This window comes from Pteropus medius, unplaced genomic scaffold, assembly GCF_902729225.1.
Source record: "Pteropus medius unplaced genomic scaffold, Ma_sr-lr_union100, whole genome shotgun sequence".
Taxonomy (NCBI): Eukaryota; Metazoa; Chordata; class Mammalia; order Chiroptera; family Pteropodidae; genus Pteropus; species Pteropus medius.
This window is the reverse complement of record NW_024352783.1, coordinates 1,580,139-1,595,904: the sequence shown is the minus strand read 5'-3', so window position 1 is coordinate 1,595,904 and position 15,766 is coordinate 1,580,139. Positions and strand designations below refer to the sequence as shown.

General features: G+C 49.2%; 1 protein-coding gene and 1 pseudogene across 2 annotated transcripts in view; one reads left to right on the top strand and one right to left on the bottom strand.

Moving 5' to 3' along the window:
* NTN1 (netrin 1) overlaps positions 1-15,442 on the bottom strand; it is a 186,754-nt gene extending 171,312 nt beyond the window's left edge. Inside the window, exon 1 of one of the 2 annotated variants that reach the window (XM_039847341.1) lies at positions 15,341-15,442. The gene's annotated coding sequence lies outside the window, so the exon portion shown is untranslated. Of the gene's footprint in view, positions 1-446; positions 786-15,340 lie in introns of those variants that run through there. The other variant, XM_039847340.1, reaches the window with a different exon arrangement.
* LOC120590029 (uncharacterized) lies at positions 11,390-11,508 on the top strand (annotated as a pseudogene).
* Positions 15,443-15,766: the final 324 nt, after the last annotated feature.

Sequence of the window (15,766 nt, the reverse complement as noted above, 5' to 3'; positions counted from 1 at the left end):
GAGAGGGGAGCTGCGCTCAGCCAGCCCGCCCCGCGCCCTCCACCCCACGGCGGAGCGGAGAGGAGGAACGCCGGCAAACGGCCGGCTTCCTCGGCACCAACCCCGCGGCCGATGCCTGCCTTGCTCCCCAAAGTCCCGGGGGCAGGCGAATCCTGGGGCCCCCAAACCCGCACTGCCGGCGCTTCTTCCCGACCGAGCTGCAAGCAGGGGCCGCGGGCGAACGCTCGGCTTCCAAGCCACCACCGCCTCCACGCCGCCCGAGGGACATGCCCGCGCCCGTCTGCCCGTCCGCAGCCAGCCCGCCTAGCACCCCAAGTCTTGGACGCAGCAGAGTGTGGAGCCCCCCAACCCTGCATGGCCCGCGCCCCTTTCTCCCGCAGCCTGGGGGTCCCTCCCTGCTCCCCCAGATCGCGTCCCCGGCGGAGAGTCCGCATTTGGAACTTTACCTCTGCAGAGGGCAAAAGAGAAAGAAAAGTTTGCGCAGCCCGGGCCGGGGAGCCCAAACGCCGGATGAGGAGAGCCACTCGCTCGCTGCTAGCAGGCGCGTCCTGCCTCAGCGCGGGCTTGCCAGCTCCATGCCCCGCGCGGCTGCAGCTGTCCCAGCCCCAGCCCTGGCCAGGCTGCCGCCGCCGCCTCTCTCGCCCGAGCGACGACGCGGCCGCCCGGCTCCCGCAGCTCCCGCCGCGGTCGCAGTCCTGCCCAGCCCGCGCCCGGGGCTCACACACACTCACGCTCGCTGGCGCGCACTCACACACACGCACGCACGCCCCCGAAGGCTCCGCCGCCGCCGCCACTACCACTCGCGCGGAGAGTGGGGGGCGGAGGGGAGCGCGGGGGCGGGGGGCGGGGCCGCCGGGCGGGGCGCCGGCCAATAACGTCGGCGAGCAGCAGCCTGCTCGCGAGCAAAGTTTTCACCCCGGGAAAGAAGAAAGTTAAAGGGAACCGGCCGGGGACGCGGAGAGAGCGAGAGCGTGAGCGAGTGGGAACCGGGGAGCCCGAGAAAGAGAAGCAGAGACAAAGAGAAAGCGAGAAGAGCGCCCGGGGAAACCCCGGAGAGGGGGCTGGGCCCGCACGCACCCCATAGAGGGAGGAGGGGCGGACCGGGGACTGTCAGCCTCGCGCCGGCCCCGCGCGGTCGGTAGAGCCCCGCAGGTTTCCGCCGGCCCCCACGCCTCGGGCAGCGCACAGGCTGGCGGGAGGGGGCGATTTTCTCCCTCCTGATCCCATCTAAACACATCTGTGTTTGTTTTCTTTGCTACGCGGAGGTCGGGCCTTCCTCTAACCCAGCCTGATGGGCCCGGTGGCACCGCGTACAGGCTGTGCCCTTGTGGGCAAACAGCCTGGGGTCATGAGAAAGAGGAGGAGGATGTAATTTCTGCTGCCTCACCCCTCCTGCCCGAAGCCCCTGGGGTCTGGAGAGAAGAGCCTGCTCTTCGATACTCTCCTCTCCCCCTCCCCCAGTTGTCAATTTGCGCTTGGGCCTATCTATCTGGAACGCGGCTTTTCACGCTGGGGGAGCTGTGGTGGGCTGGAGATGAAGGAGAAAGAAGCCGGACGGCCCCTAGGCACAGGTCTGCGGAGTCTTAGGCTGGGGGATGCCTAGGCCTACCCAAATCCCCTGGGACAGGCTTATAGGTACTTCTTCCTGGCTCACGTTAAGGGGTCCTATACCCGATACTATCTCATGGGAGCCCCTTAGCAGCTTAGCAAAATAGGTATTAACTCTTTTTTGCAGATAACACTGAGGTCTCAGGAGGTGAAGAAACTTGCCCAAGATCTCCCAGCTAGTAAACATCAAATCCAGGAAAAGAAACTTGGGCTCCTTCCTCTCCTCGTATTTGTCAGATGGGTATTCCCACCCAATTATAGTCTCATGGGCATCCTAGGGGCCACTCAGCTTCTCCTCTATGCCTCATTCTCTGCCACCTTAACAAAAAGACTGAGGACAGTGACAGCATCCTTTGACCTTCTAGCAGCCGGAGCCAAAGAGCTGTGGGGGAAAGAATGCGCCGGGCTGAGAGTTTGGAACTAAATTTCTGTTGGTTTGTTACTAGCAATAGATCTGGATTGAAAGCCCAGGGTCCTGGTTCTGGCTCAACGCTGACTTGCTGCATTAGCTCCATTAAGTGCCTCATTTTGTCTTATTGGCATTTTCATAAACTTGAGGCAATAAGAAGGAGCTTGAGGGCTTGTCTGGCCCAACTCGGTCTCCTTGGAAGAACACCTTTCCTGGCCTGCCTGCGAGACAGCCACCCAAGTCTGCTCTTCCAGGCATGGCAGTTCACAGCCCAAGGAAATAAGTCCATTCCACTGGGATCCATCTTCTCCCCTGGGGTAGCACTTTAGCTTTGCCTTCTTGTGCCGTCACCACTCACTACACTGGTTATTTATGCCTTACCTTGTGACAAAGAGGATTTCAGGTGACTTACAGGGGTACTTAAAACACGGGAAAATAACGAATTAGAAGTGAGGTGAAAGGAGATAAATGAAATGTTTAACTACTGTGGACTGTGAAATCCCACTGATATGAAAGGCACTATAGCAGTTAGGAGCCAGAGTGTGATGCTGGCAAGTTTTGCATCTTTCTGTGCATTGTTCTCCTTATTTGTAAAAGGGGAACAATAATATCTACCTCATAGGGTTGTGAGCATCAAATGAGTTAACATATCAATATTATAGCTTATAATATGTATATATTATAATCTACATGAGTATACTTTCACATCTATGTATATTTAAATATACATAAAGCTAGGCACATAGTAAGCGGATGTAGAAATGTTAGTTCTTAGTATTAAATTGCTAGGTCTTTATAGAAATTTAAATTTAATTAATAAAGTAATAGAATGAAAAAAAGTTAATTACGAAACACTATGCCCCAAAGAACACTATGCACAGATGCTTTTATTTGTTTAAAAAAGTATTTCACAAAGACAACATTGTTAATTGTGGTTATCTCTGGATAGTGAGATTAGAAATGATTTTTATTTATTTTTGCTTGTATGTTCTCCATTTTTTATAGTAAAATAAGAAGGAAAACTAAGAGAAGAAATTAAAAACAAGAGGGAAGACTAAGTAGAGATGGGAATAAAGCTAAAATGCACCCTGGAACGCCCTATTCACCTCCTGTGGGTGGGCCACAAATTTGTCCCTACACTTTCCCCGAAGCCAAAATGAAAAGGAGACCATGTCAGTTACACAATTCCCAGTGTCCATGAGATAAAAACAGACCTATTACTCAAGAGAATTACAACTATTCTTGGTACTAAAATCAGACAGGAATTTCTCCTGGGGGGCCTCATAAAGGGAACACAGTGTGAAGTAATAAGCAATCACCCTCTAGAAGAACATCCCCCTAATAGTCATAGCAGTGAGCTCTGTGGGGCCCACATTATAAGCTGATGGCATCGCACCAAAACACAGGGAAAGACATTCTGAAAAGGAGGCTGAAAGAGGCAAATCAGGGTGCCCAGCTCACCACCCAGTCCACTTGGTTCTATTTTGGGGTATATGCAGGACTGGATCACCCAGTGCTTTCCAGGTCTTCCTCCTGCTGTTGTTTCTGTCCACAGAGCTTTGATGGATCTTGCATGGCAGCAAGTTTGAAATCGCTCTCTCTGGAGTGCAGCTATTCTACGCCGCCAGCTGAGCTTAGGCCAGTGGTCTTCAGGAGGGGAGTCGGGGGGAAGGGCTTTCCGCATTTATTGTGGTCACTTAGGCCTAAGTTTATCTTCTTTAGCAGTTCCTGGTGGCAGCAGGATTATCTTACCATGTATCTTGGAGGTTTGGAAAATTCTGGGATACAGTATAACCTGTCTACCTCCTTTCAAACTCACCTCCCTGTTCTTGTACACTTGGTCCAACTTCAACCTCACACAGTAGCCCAGACCAAGGTTCTGCCTCTACAAACTTTGAAATCAGCCCTCTATCATCCCTCAGTTTTATCTCTTCTAGGCAAAATGTTTCCAGTTTTTTAAAAGATTTCTCATAGGACATTGTTTTCTTAGTACTCCGCAGACTCTCCCAATGCCCTCTAATTTGTCAGTGTCCCTTCCTAAAGCATACTACCTTTTGAGGGGACAAATGAAAAAAACAGATGTCCAAGTGTTGTGAGAGCTTCTCAAAGTGGGGGTTATAAATACATACCCACAAAGGCCATGTCAGGCTCTAAGCAGCGGGATCCATGGTACAAACTGGAGTTCAAAACACAACATTGTGACTCTTGGGTGAGAAAGCAAATTCCCAGGTGTTTCTGCAAGAAATGTGTCAAGAGGGGGAGCTGCCATTCTTGGCACCCAGCTTTACCTAAAGCCCAGTGATCACCCCATGAATTGGTTGTGGCAGTTTCAAGAAAACTTAGCAGTAGCCAGAACAGGAGGAAAATAGGAGACTCATGTGTCCTAGAAACCAATACAAGTTTCAGGGAAGGAGGGGCAGTGAGCAGTGTCACATGCCTTCAAGGTCAAGATAAGATCTGAAAGGAGTTCTTTGGATTAAACTACAAGGAAGGCATTGGTGACCTTGACTAGCAGTGATAGAGGAGTGGTGGGGACAGAAGCCAGACCGCCTTAGGTTATGGAGTGGATGGGAGGTGAGAAAATGGAGATAGTGAGTGTAGACAACTTTCAAGAAGTGTGAAAACAAGTGGTAGGAAAGAGATAGGGTGATAGCAGGAAGGTGACATGGGATTGAGTGAAGATTGGGATTTATTATTGTTGCTTATAAGATAAGGCTATTTAAACATGCCTGAATGTTGATAGGAAGGAACAAGGAGGAAAAAGGTTGGAGCAGATAAAATAAGCCTTGTAGAACTGGTGGTCAGGTGGCCTGAAAGCTTCTCTTGTTTCAATGGAACAAGAAGTGAACACCACCTGCTGAGAGTGAGCGAACAGGTGGGAGCATTGGTGGTTTGAAGACAGGGGAGAAGGCTCGATTGGGTCATTACAGAAAAGAGAATGTTTGCTGGGCAGATAAAGGTCCTATTGAAGTTGGTGACCATCTATGAGAAAGAATGCATGCCAGCAAAGTCACGGGACTCCCCTCCCCCCAGCAATGCTCAATAGCCCCCTGTATAGACCTAGAAAAAGCAGAACAGTTGGATTAATCTAGAGTTTAGGGTTCGTTCCAGGAGGTGAGACAGAAGAGCAAGGGGAAGAGCGTGGCTGATGTGACGAACCATGAAGACAAAGCTAAAGAGAGAAGGAAATGAAGACAAGACATGGACGGAAGAGGAAATGGAGAGGCCTGGGGTCTAGAACTGTGCCATTCAATATGATAGCCAGTAACCATATGTAGCTATTTGAATTTCAGCTTGAATGAATTAAAATTAAATAAAATTTAAAGCTCAGTTCCTCGGTTGCCCCTGATATGGATAGTGCCAATAAAGAACATTCCCATCATCACAGAAAGTTCTATCGGACAGAGCTGGTCTAGCGGATTCAGGAAAATAGAAGAGATATGATAGGGAATAACTGAGGAGATTATGGTCCAAAATCAGATGTCTGAATGGAGAATTCCAAAAGTGGAATAGTTCTGGGTGATGATGAGGCCCACTAAGGGCAAGAGGGAGGTTTCTGCTGGGAAGCAGAGGTGAAGGTAACTGGCGATAAGGAGGTCAAGGTACCTGATGGGCTGTCCACCTGGGTATTTAAGACACTCGGGACCAGCATCAGGGCTTGATGCAGAGATAAAAACTGAACAAGGTGCTGGTGTCTTCAAAGAAAGGGAAATGACCTCGATGGAGAGGAGATTCCAAGGATGAGATGTGGAAGGTGGAATAGCTGTGTGGTTCTGGCCTTAGATGAGCAAGGTGTTGTTCTTTTTTAAATGAAGATGAAAGGAACATTGGGGACTGAGGAATAGAATAGCTCTCCTTTCTGGGGCATTGGGTATGTATGGTGTGGGAGAACAGCCATACTGAAGGGGCTGCAGTGTCCGTGGTGTAAGGCTGTGGGCTAAGCATGAGGCAGGTGGAGCAATTGGTGAAAAGGGTGAGGATGCAGGCAAGCGCATATGCCAGGGATGGAGGCACCAGAAGGCACAGGCTAATGGTTTGTGAGGGAGAAGGACAGGAAGAGAGTAAGGGCTTAGGAGAAATGAGATGACCTGAGGGGCCTTCATGTTGGGCATGACTAAGGGTTTTACTTTTTACATTAAGCGTTTACATAATTCTTACTCTGCGTCAAGCACTCTTCTAAGCACTTTATCAATCATTAACTCATAATACTCATAATGACCTTATGAGATAAGTATACTATTATCTCCATTTTACAGAGGTGGAAACAGACACAGAAGGAATTTGCCGGAGGTCACATCTCTGGTAAATAGAGGAGCAAGGATTTGAGCTAAAATGGTCTGGTTTGGAGCTCTTAGCACCTATGGGCAGATGGTCTTGGCTGCCATGACCTTTCTGACACAAATGGGTCTCAGCCATCTCAAGACAGGGAAAAGAAGTCAGGTCTATCAAATATGAGCTGTGGCCTGGCTTGACTGTACTTCTGAGCATGTCTGGTTTGGTTAAGAGGACAGACATTAAATGATTTGACTTCTAGGACTCCCAACATAGGCTGGAAATTGTAGCAGCAGAGGTGATCCCAGCATCTGGCCTCTCCAAAAAGGTCAGTGCACCCTAGACTGATTGTGTTTCTTTAGGAAATGGAAAGAACTTAACTTAGGCAAAGCTTAATTCCAATTCACCACTTACCAACTGTATGACTTTTAGCAAGTTGCTTTACCCATCTTAGCATCAGTTTTCTCACGGTGAAATGGGGTCATCATACTTACCTTATAGGTTTGTAAGGGTCGTTAAAAAGATGTATCTGAAAAGAAAGAAGCTGGAACAGAGTAGATGTTCAATATGTGATAGTTAAGAGCTGTTGTTTTAATATTCATAATCCTCAGATCTGGCTTCCAGATCCCTCACCCTGGAAAATTAGGGGCATCCTCTCATTTCAAGGCTTCTAGAGCCTGGCTCACCTAATCAGCCTAATGGAGATTGCTCAAGGGATCCATCCAGGACAGGATTTCAGATGATATAACTATTCTGGAGAAGGGTTTAGAGCTTAGTAGAACAAGCCTGGATAGTCCGTAGGTTTCCTTGAAATATATCCATTTCCTCAGTATTGTTTACCTGCATCTTCAGCGCAGGCCACCCCTATTGCAGTCTTCTTGGCTGAGGATTCAGGAGATGGGCATAGAAGCCACATAAACCCCAAATCCCGGCAAATCCTTTAATCTACCAGAGCTCTTCGAAGGAGTGAAATGCCCGTGGATAGGGGGAACCAGCAGATGTAATTTATTTTCATTTGCAAACAAAGTTTTGACAAGGTCCCACCCTGAAAGCTATTAAAATAAAGAAAATGGGGCACCAAGGGGGAAGCTTTGTCATGGATAGAATCCTAGCCTTGGAGGTAGGAAACAAAGGATGCAAATAAAAGGAGGGTTCTCTAGGTGGAGAAAATAGTGGGCGGGCCTCTGAGCCCAGAGCTACGGCTCAACTCATTGAACAATTATGACAAAATAGGAAGAAGGGGTGCCTTTAGTGAAACCTCAAATTTTAGAGGTCATACTGGAGTGATGCCAAGAGGAAGGAGGTAAATTGGAGGATCTCAAGAGGTTGTGTGAATGCCCTATGGAACACAGGTTTAGCACATCTACTTCTGCTAAACCTGTGTTCCATAGGGCATTCACACAACCTCTTGAGGAGAGAGAATTTGAAATACTTATAGGATGAATGATTATCAGTTAAGATTGAAAAATACTATTTTAGGACTCAAATACAAACTGTGTCCTTAAGATTGTTTCTCCACAGAAGTGCTATTGGCATTCAGGATCAGAAAATGCTTCACTGAGCAGAGCAGTCCTGCCCACTATAGGATATTTAGCATTTCCGATCCCTGTCCATTAAATACCAGTAGTTTTCACCCCAGGCCAACACCAGTCATTACAACAAATGAAAAAACGGCTCCTCACATTTACAAATTCCCCCTAGAAGAGTCTACCCAACAAGCCCATTCTAATCTACTTGAACTTTAGCCCATAGTTCTAATAAGACCAAAAAGGGCTAAATACATCCTCAGGAAAGGAAACAGAAATTAAAAATTTTACAGAAAGATGCATTTAGGATCATCTAGAAGTTCTAGTCATCACATCTCAAAATATATCCAGAGATAGCCTAGACAGAAGCACCTTGATTATGATAAGTATGATAAGTACTAGGAACACAAAGAAAGCAGAGGAGGAAACAGAGAAACCAGGAGAGGTGGATTTTAAAGGGGAGGATAGTCTCTGGGAAAGATCCAGTAGAGCAGAGTTGAATGAGGAAAAGAGCTGTGGGATATTGGGGGGAGTATTTGAGAATATGCATTCCAGGCAAAAGAAAAAGCAGGTGCAAAGGTCCTGAGGCAGAGCTTGGCTTGTGTAAGGAACAGGAAGGAAGCCAGCTTGATGGGGGCTTGGTGAGCTAGAAGGAGAGTGGTAGGAAGTATGTTCAGAGAGGTAGGTACAGGTCAGGGTATGCAGGACGTTGTAGACATTGATAAGCAATTTGAATTCTTTAGGATCCATCCTCGGTACCTCTAAGGCCCTGGAGTTGCTTTTTCCCTTGGCTCTTAATATCGTATTATTTTCCTGACTAATCTATGAGCTTCTTGAGGGAGGAAATGTGTCTTTTTCCTCTGAATCCCTAGTGTTTAACAGACCGCCTGACAGAATAGGAGTGAACTACAAATTCATTAAAATTAATCAAAGACCACAGATTTAAGGACAATTGATGGTGGTCACCAGCTATTGTAGGCTGAAAAATGCCCCTCCCATGGTGTTTATGTCTTAATCCCTGGAATCTCTAAATATTATCTTATATGGCAAAAAAGAGTATTTGCAGACATGATTAAATTAATGATCTTGAGATGGGATATCATCACGGCGTATCTGGGTGGGCCCTAAATGCCATCACAAGTGTCCTTATCAGAGAGTGGCAGTGGGAGATCTGACAGGATAGAAGAAAAGAAGGCCATGTGAAGACAGAAATTAGAGTGGTGCAGCCACAAGCCAAGGAATGTCGGCAGCCACCAGAAGCTGGAAGAAACAAGGAACTCATTCTCCTCCAGAGCCTCTGGAGGGAGCGCAGCATTTGCTATCAATCCAGTGACAGCAGTTTTGAACTTCTGGCCTCCAGAACTGTGAGAGGATAAATTTCTGTTGTTTTAAGCCAACAGAATTTGTTACAGTGGCCATAGGAAGTTAATACACAACATCTCAGAAATGCTAGAATTAAGAGGATCCCTTGCAAATCTTAAAAGGTGAGCTTGGGATAAATGAAAGGAACAGAAAGAGGGAATCTTAACACTCTGGTCTTGAAATGTTTGTGAAGTCTTCCTTTGGACCTTCGTCTCTTGAGCAGTAGCCACATCTCACTGTTTCTTACCTCTCACAATGCTGAGTTTAGCTCCTCCAACATAAGCTTGCCAAGTGCTTGCTCTTTGTATTACGGTACTGTGAACTCCTTTTTCTGGAGGCTAGGGTTGCAGCACCCTTTATGGTTCAGAACACATTCCAGAAGTAAGTCAATAGTCTCCTGAGCATTTGAGGGAAGAGTAGCCACAATATCAGGGGACTTCAGTCCACAGAGAAGCCAGAAGTTCTTCATTTAGAAATATTTGTAAGCTGAGGTCAGGCATCTTCTATTCTTCCAGAGTCACAGAGAACTATATCCAGGGAGAGAATGCTGGGGGAGTAGATGACTGCTGAACAGTATTACACTGTGAAGTGACAGCTGACAGTAGAATCTACCTCAACCACCACCTAGGGACTCAGGACAGGTTACATGCAGATTCATTACTGTATCAGAGCCCAGTGGAGTTAGAGAAGCATGGAAGCAGCTCCTAAAGAGCATCCATCCAGTGCTCCCCAGTTTATAATTGAGGAGACTGAGGCAGGGAGGCTAAGCGAGTTGCTCAGGAGCTAATGTTCCTAAAGACAACTGTGAGTCATCGAAATAGGTTTCAGTTCACCAATTCAACCACACCTAGGGAACACCTGCTATATTTGATCCTGCTGACTTACATGGGAAAAAATAATGATTTTGATAGACAAAAATCTTTTTCATGAAAAATGACAACAAAAAGTTTCTATACTTAAAGGAATGATTTTCTGTTAACTATAAAAATCAACTATGTGGAACAGTTTATTTTTCCGAAATGTCAGTAAAATAATGTATTACTGGTCTGCACATCACATAAGGAGAAAATTTAGGGGGCTTAGTTCCAAGAGGTAGTACAGGGTGGAAACAGACATGAATCACTGATTCTAAACTGATAGGGTAAGTACATGAATTATTCAACCATAATAAAGTTTTAAAAGAAAGTAGAATTTGGGGGAAGGAGGGGACCTCTCTCTCATTGAAGCTAACATCAGCCAAGGAGTGCCACCATGCTAGCCTCAGAATGATGCCAGAAACTAGACACAGGCTGGATGGACAAGGCCTCACCTCGAAAGATACTTCCTAGCCTCCCATTGGGCACTTGACTTATAGGGTCTCCCAGGGAGCACAGGTTCCTAGCCCTGTTTGCATGGAGCTCCTTAGGTGGTCAGCAGGGAGGGAAAGGCCCACGAAGACTCTTTGGATTGTGCTCTAGTCATACACACGCCCTGACCTTAACACTTGTGAGACAGTGGATGCTATGAACTAAATGACTGTGCCCCCCATTCATATGTTGAAGCCCTAGTCCCCAATGATGGGATTAGAGCCCTTAAAGAAGAGATATGAGAGATATAATTTCTTTTTCTACCATATGAGAACACAGCAAGAAGGCAGCTGCCTGAAAACCAGGAAGAGAGCCTTCACCGGGAACCAAATTGGCCAGCACCTTGGTCTTAGACTTCCCAGCCTCGAAAACTGTGAGAAATGTCTACTGCTCAAGCCACCCAGTCTATGGCATTCTGTTATAGCAGCCTGAACTAAGAAAGTGGGCAAGTCATTTTACTTTTCTAAGCATCAATTTTCTCTTCTGAAAAACGTGGATAGTAATATTTGTTTCCTTCCTTCTTCCTTCCTTCCTTCTTTCCATCCATCCATCCATCCATCCATCCATCCATCCATCCATCCAAGTCTTCCATGGATATCAGGAAAACTGAATAAAAAAGCATATTCGAAAGACCCTGAAGTATCCAAAGCCCTAAACAAATACAATTTTTATAAAGTTGTGTGGAACCAGCTAATCCAATGCCACTACCATCACCACAATTATCACACAGAAACCACGCTCTCGAGAGGATGACAAGCTGCCCTGGGCAATTGAAGATCATGTACAGGGCAATGACAACAAGCAGTACAGCAAAACTGAACTTGGTGTTAATAATACTTTACTATTACTAATTAATAAGTCAATGAGTCTACAGTCATGCCACCCTGAACGTGCCCCATCTCGTTTGATCTTGGAAGCTAAGGAGGGTTGGGTCTGGTTAGTACTTGGATGGGAGACTGTCTAGGAATACCAGGTGCTGTAGGTGTAAAATAAAAATAAAAAAATAAGTCAATAAGCATGAATAATAAGTATCAGTAAAAAATATTTGCTTCAACTTGGAGTCAGGTAGATCCCTCAAGAGTGAAGTCTATAATCACAATCACAGTCATAGTCACAATCACAGTCATAATCACAATCATGGCGGCAGCTCACACTTATAGAACACTATACTACTGGCTGTCAGGCCTGGTCTGGGAACTGATATGTTGTGTCTCAGCCAGGGGGCTCGTAGAGGCAATGGTGGTGGCAGAGTGGCTGGAAATGAAATTGTGAGAAGTTTCTCTTCTTAAAGAAGACTGGGAGGGAGAGAATAAGCCATACTGTAGGCCCCATTACTGGGTGTAACATCTTTATTGCTAATTAGTATATGCCCATAGTAGTCACTCAAAAAATGTTTGCTAAATGAACACAGAGGGGCCCAGTCAATGTGTCCATATATAAGGAATAGGGATTTCTTGGTGTCCAGTAGCATATCTGGACTTGGGTTTGGTGGGTCTAATTCGGTTCTGCATCCATAAACATTCATTTCCCATCAATTCTTCACCCGCATAAAGAAGACACACATTGCAGGTCATGTTGACCTTGTTCTAGAACTTGGATGATCCTTAGAATCATCAAAATCTCACTGTCTGTGATACACATACACATCACATCTCCTGGCTCCAGAATGGGAGCCAGCCCCTTTCAGCGGGAGCCAAGGACCCACCCTGGGCTGGGCACCCTCGCCCTGGATCCAAAGGGCTCAGGAGACAACTGCCTCCTGACTGGGCCCCCTCAGCTAAGATCTGATTTTCTCATCATCTGGATAGTCTCAGCGACTTGCAGCAAAGGGATGAACCAGGCTGACCTTTCTGGAGGTTTGTTTAAAGCCGAACAATGTTTGTCTTGTCCAAACACTATGAATTACTCCAGAGAATCCTGCTAGTTTTACAATCCACAGCTACAAACGGCTTACATAAATAGGGACTTGTCCCCTACCCTACCCCGTCTCTGTTCCTAACAGCTTCTCCTCCCCCCACCCACTTTCTTCCACTCTTCCAGGCCTTCTCCCTGCAGCCTTCTCGTCTCTGAGCCCCAGCATGGTGAAGGGGCAGGTGTTGGATATTCTGGGCCACAGTTCAAACCTGGGTTATTACTGGCATGGATCCCCTATGGCGGGCTGCTCTGTCCCTGGCATGGGCAGGGTTTGCCTTGCTAAGGGTGTTTTGGGCGTATTTTCAATGTCTGTGTAGGGCCTGCAGTGCACAGTTTTAGGTCCAGTTGTCAAAGTGTGTTGGTAAAAGGAAGCCCCTAGGTTTGGGGCTCAACATCCAGTGAGTCTTTGGCCCACTTAGACCACTCTTCATCTGGCAGAGAGCTCATCTCACCTATAGCTGCTCCCTCACAGGCTGCACATCCAAGGGACTCAGAGGTGTGTCCTAGAAGTAGACTCTACCCACTATGGACCTCCAATAGGAAAAGGAGATAGTCGAGACTGTTCTGCTGATCAAATAAGAGCCATAGAAAGCAAGCTGCTGGGCCTGTGGTCCTGGGAGATAAGAGATTGCTGAGGAAAGGGCCCAGTTTAGGCTGCGTTTCCCTAAATATGGTGCCTATACCTCCTACACCAAAATGCTTTTGGCAGGTTGTTTAAAATGTAAATTTCTGCCCCCCCACCCCCACCCCAAGCCTAAGGAAGCTCTCTCTGGGGTTGGCGCCAGGGGCTGATATCCAGAGTCTGAGAGTCGCTACTCTGCTGTGAAATCCACTTTAGTTCAAGTCCAATGACTAAGTAGCTGGATGACACCTGCAGGCACTCCAGGTCTCAGTATCTGTACAATGGCCCTGGAATCTTTGAAAGACCCCTTCCAGCTCTTAGGATGTGTGGTTTCAAGGAGAGGTAAACAAGGTAGGTGGAAGCAGCCTGAGAAAAAATTGGGGGTCACTAAAGCTCTAAGGAGAGATGCTGGTGAAGACTTGCAGGGGTGCCAGGGAAGTATGTGGCTGGATTGGTGGTTGGGGGTGTGAGTGGTGTGTGGGACCTTCTTTGAGAACCTTCACACTTAGAGCCAAATGTAATCTCATTTCATTCTTGCTTTGCAGGCAAGGAAACTGAGACTCAAAGGAATGACTTTCCACTCAGAAGTTGGTGAATGACATTGGATTTGTTCCTTACAAACCCTGGGACACCCATCTGGCCATTCCAGAAACACCCCTTCAGCCAACTGCTCCCCTTGTCATTCCCGCCTCTCAACCGAGCTGAGCTTTGAACTTAGAACCACAGCTCCTTCTGGACCCCACAAGGTGGACACACAAGGTGAGCCCCGACGGCAGGAAAATCAAGTGCCTGGAGCTTTACCCTGCCCACCCGGAGGCCCCTTGGTCCACAGGGTTAGGGCTGCGGCTGCAGTGCACGATCCGGCTTCGCCACAGGACGGGGGTCCCGCCAGGGAAAGGCCCCAGGTTTCAGAGCCCGTAGACCGTTTGTGCCCAACACTCAGGGCGATCTCAGGTCGAGAAGAGGTCAGAGGACAAAGCCGCCGTTGCCCACTCAGCTGATACCCCCGGGCATACCCTAGGGTCCAGGAAGGAGTGATGAGCTAGAGGACAAAGTGTCATCCCCCCAGTCCTGCGGGCAAAAAAGCCAAAATCGCAGGGAACCCGGACTTAAAGGTCTGGTGAGGGTCGAGACTGCACCATCCGGCCCTTTTTCTGCAGTTTGTGCTTATTCCATTTACAATTCGGGAGATCCAGAAACTTGCTGTGTGGCCTACCGACGGCTCTGTGCCACGGGTCCTTCGCTTTTGCGAAAAGCGGGGTTTGGGACCCATGCTCTGAGAGCCGCAGATCCAACGTCCGCGCCTTGAATTAGATGCGCCTCCTTCTAGTTGAGCATTTGATTTTCTAATCAAGCTCTTTGTCCCCTGCGGCCGTAACCCGCGCCCCCTGCTTCCCCGTTTCCCTTCATCCCCAGCCCGGGTCTCGTTCTGGCCCGACTGCCCCGTCGAAGGCACTCGAGTGAGTGATTCCTGGGACCCGGGGCCGAGGCCAGAGGGTCCGCAGCGCGGCCGGGGCTGTATGGAAATGGCCAGAGAAGCCGGCGGGCGCGGCGGCGATTTATTCTGGGAGTGACAGCCCCTTTGAGCGCTCAGCGAATGGCATTTTCTGTCTGTGAAAGCCTTTCTTCCCACCTCTGTTCAGATTAGCCCGGGGGATGAATGCGCCCATTATCCAGCCCGCTGACCATTCTGAAACGCCAAATTAATTACTAAGCACTGAATCAGGCGCCCGGGCCGGGGCACTGGGAGGTGTGAAAATAGCGAGCGGCTGGAGATAGGGAAGGCGAGGGGCGCAGCGCCGAAAGGCCGGGAGGGGTGGCCCGGGGCGCGGGCGCAGCGGGGTAGGGGCGGGCTTGGCCGGCCGCCGAGCGCGACCTGCCGGCGTGACCGGGTGCGACTGCGGGGCGAGCAGGCTGCAAAGGGACCGGAGCGGGCAGGAAGGCGCGGAGCCGAGTGGCAACTCCAGCATGTTGGGGCTCGCCAGGACCGCGGCCAAAGCGCGCCAAGTGCGCGGGGCGCGGGGCCGGGGCTCCGGCGTGCGCTGCGCGCGGGTGTCTTTCCCCGAAGCCCGACCAGGGAAGGCCGCCCCCAGACGGCCCCAGTCCGCGGCCACCCGCGCCATCCCCGGCTCGGCGCTGCGCCGCTCCAGCTGCCCTGCGAGGCCTTCAGAAAACTTGGGCGCCGCCCTCCAACCGCAGCCCAAGCCAGAGCCTGGCGAGCGCGGGGCTGCCCCGGGCTGCCCGCACCGGGCCCCGACTCCGGCCAGCGGACTGCACTTACCTTCCGAGGCGCCGGGCGGAAGAGGGAGGCGAGCTTTCAGCGGCTCCTGCTGGAGTGCGCTGTGCGCGGAGGAGTGCGCGCCTTTAAGACTCTTCCTCGGGACTCCGCCAGGTGGTGTCAGGCTGGCCTGGCCCTTGAGGCTCCTCACCCCCGTGGCCACTCAGCTTCCCAGCCCGCTCCGGAAAGAACCCCAGCCCTTCGCTCCCACTGCGCGCCCTGCCGTGCCTGCTCCAGCAGAGTTGACCCAAAAGCACAGGACAGGAAAGCTATCATTTGGGACACACGGATGCCCAAGAGAAGGCCACCCATCCTACCCGCTCTGGCTTTGGTTAGCCTGGGGTTGGAGGAATCTATTTTTTTGGCCGGATGCTGGAGAACCGGGGGCGGAGGGGTGGTTGAGAACTCTTGTCTAAGGACGTGCGATTA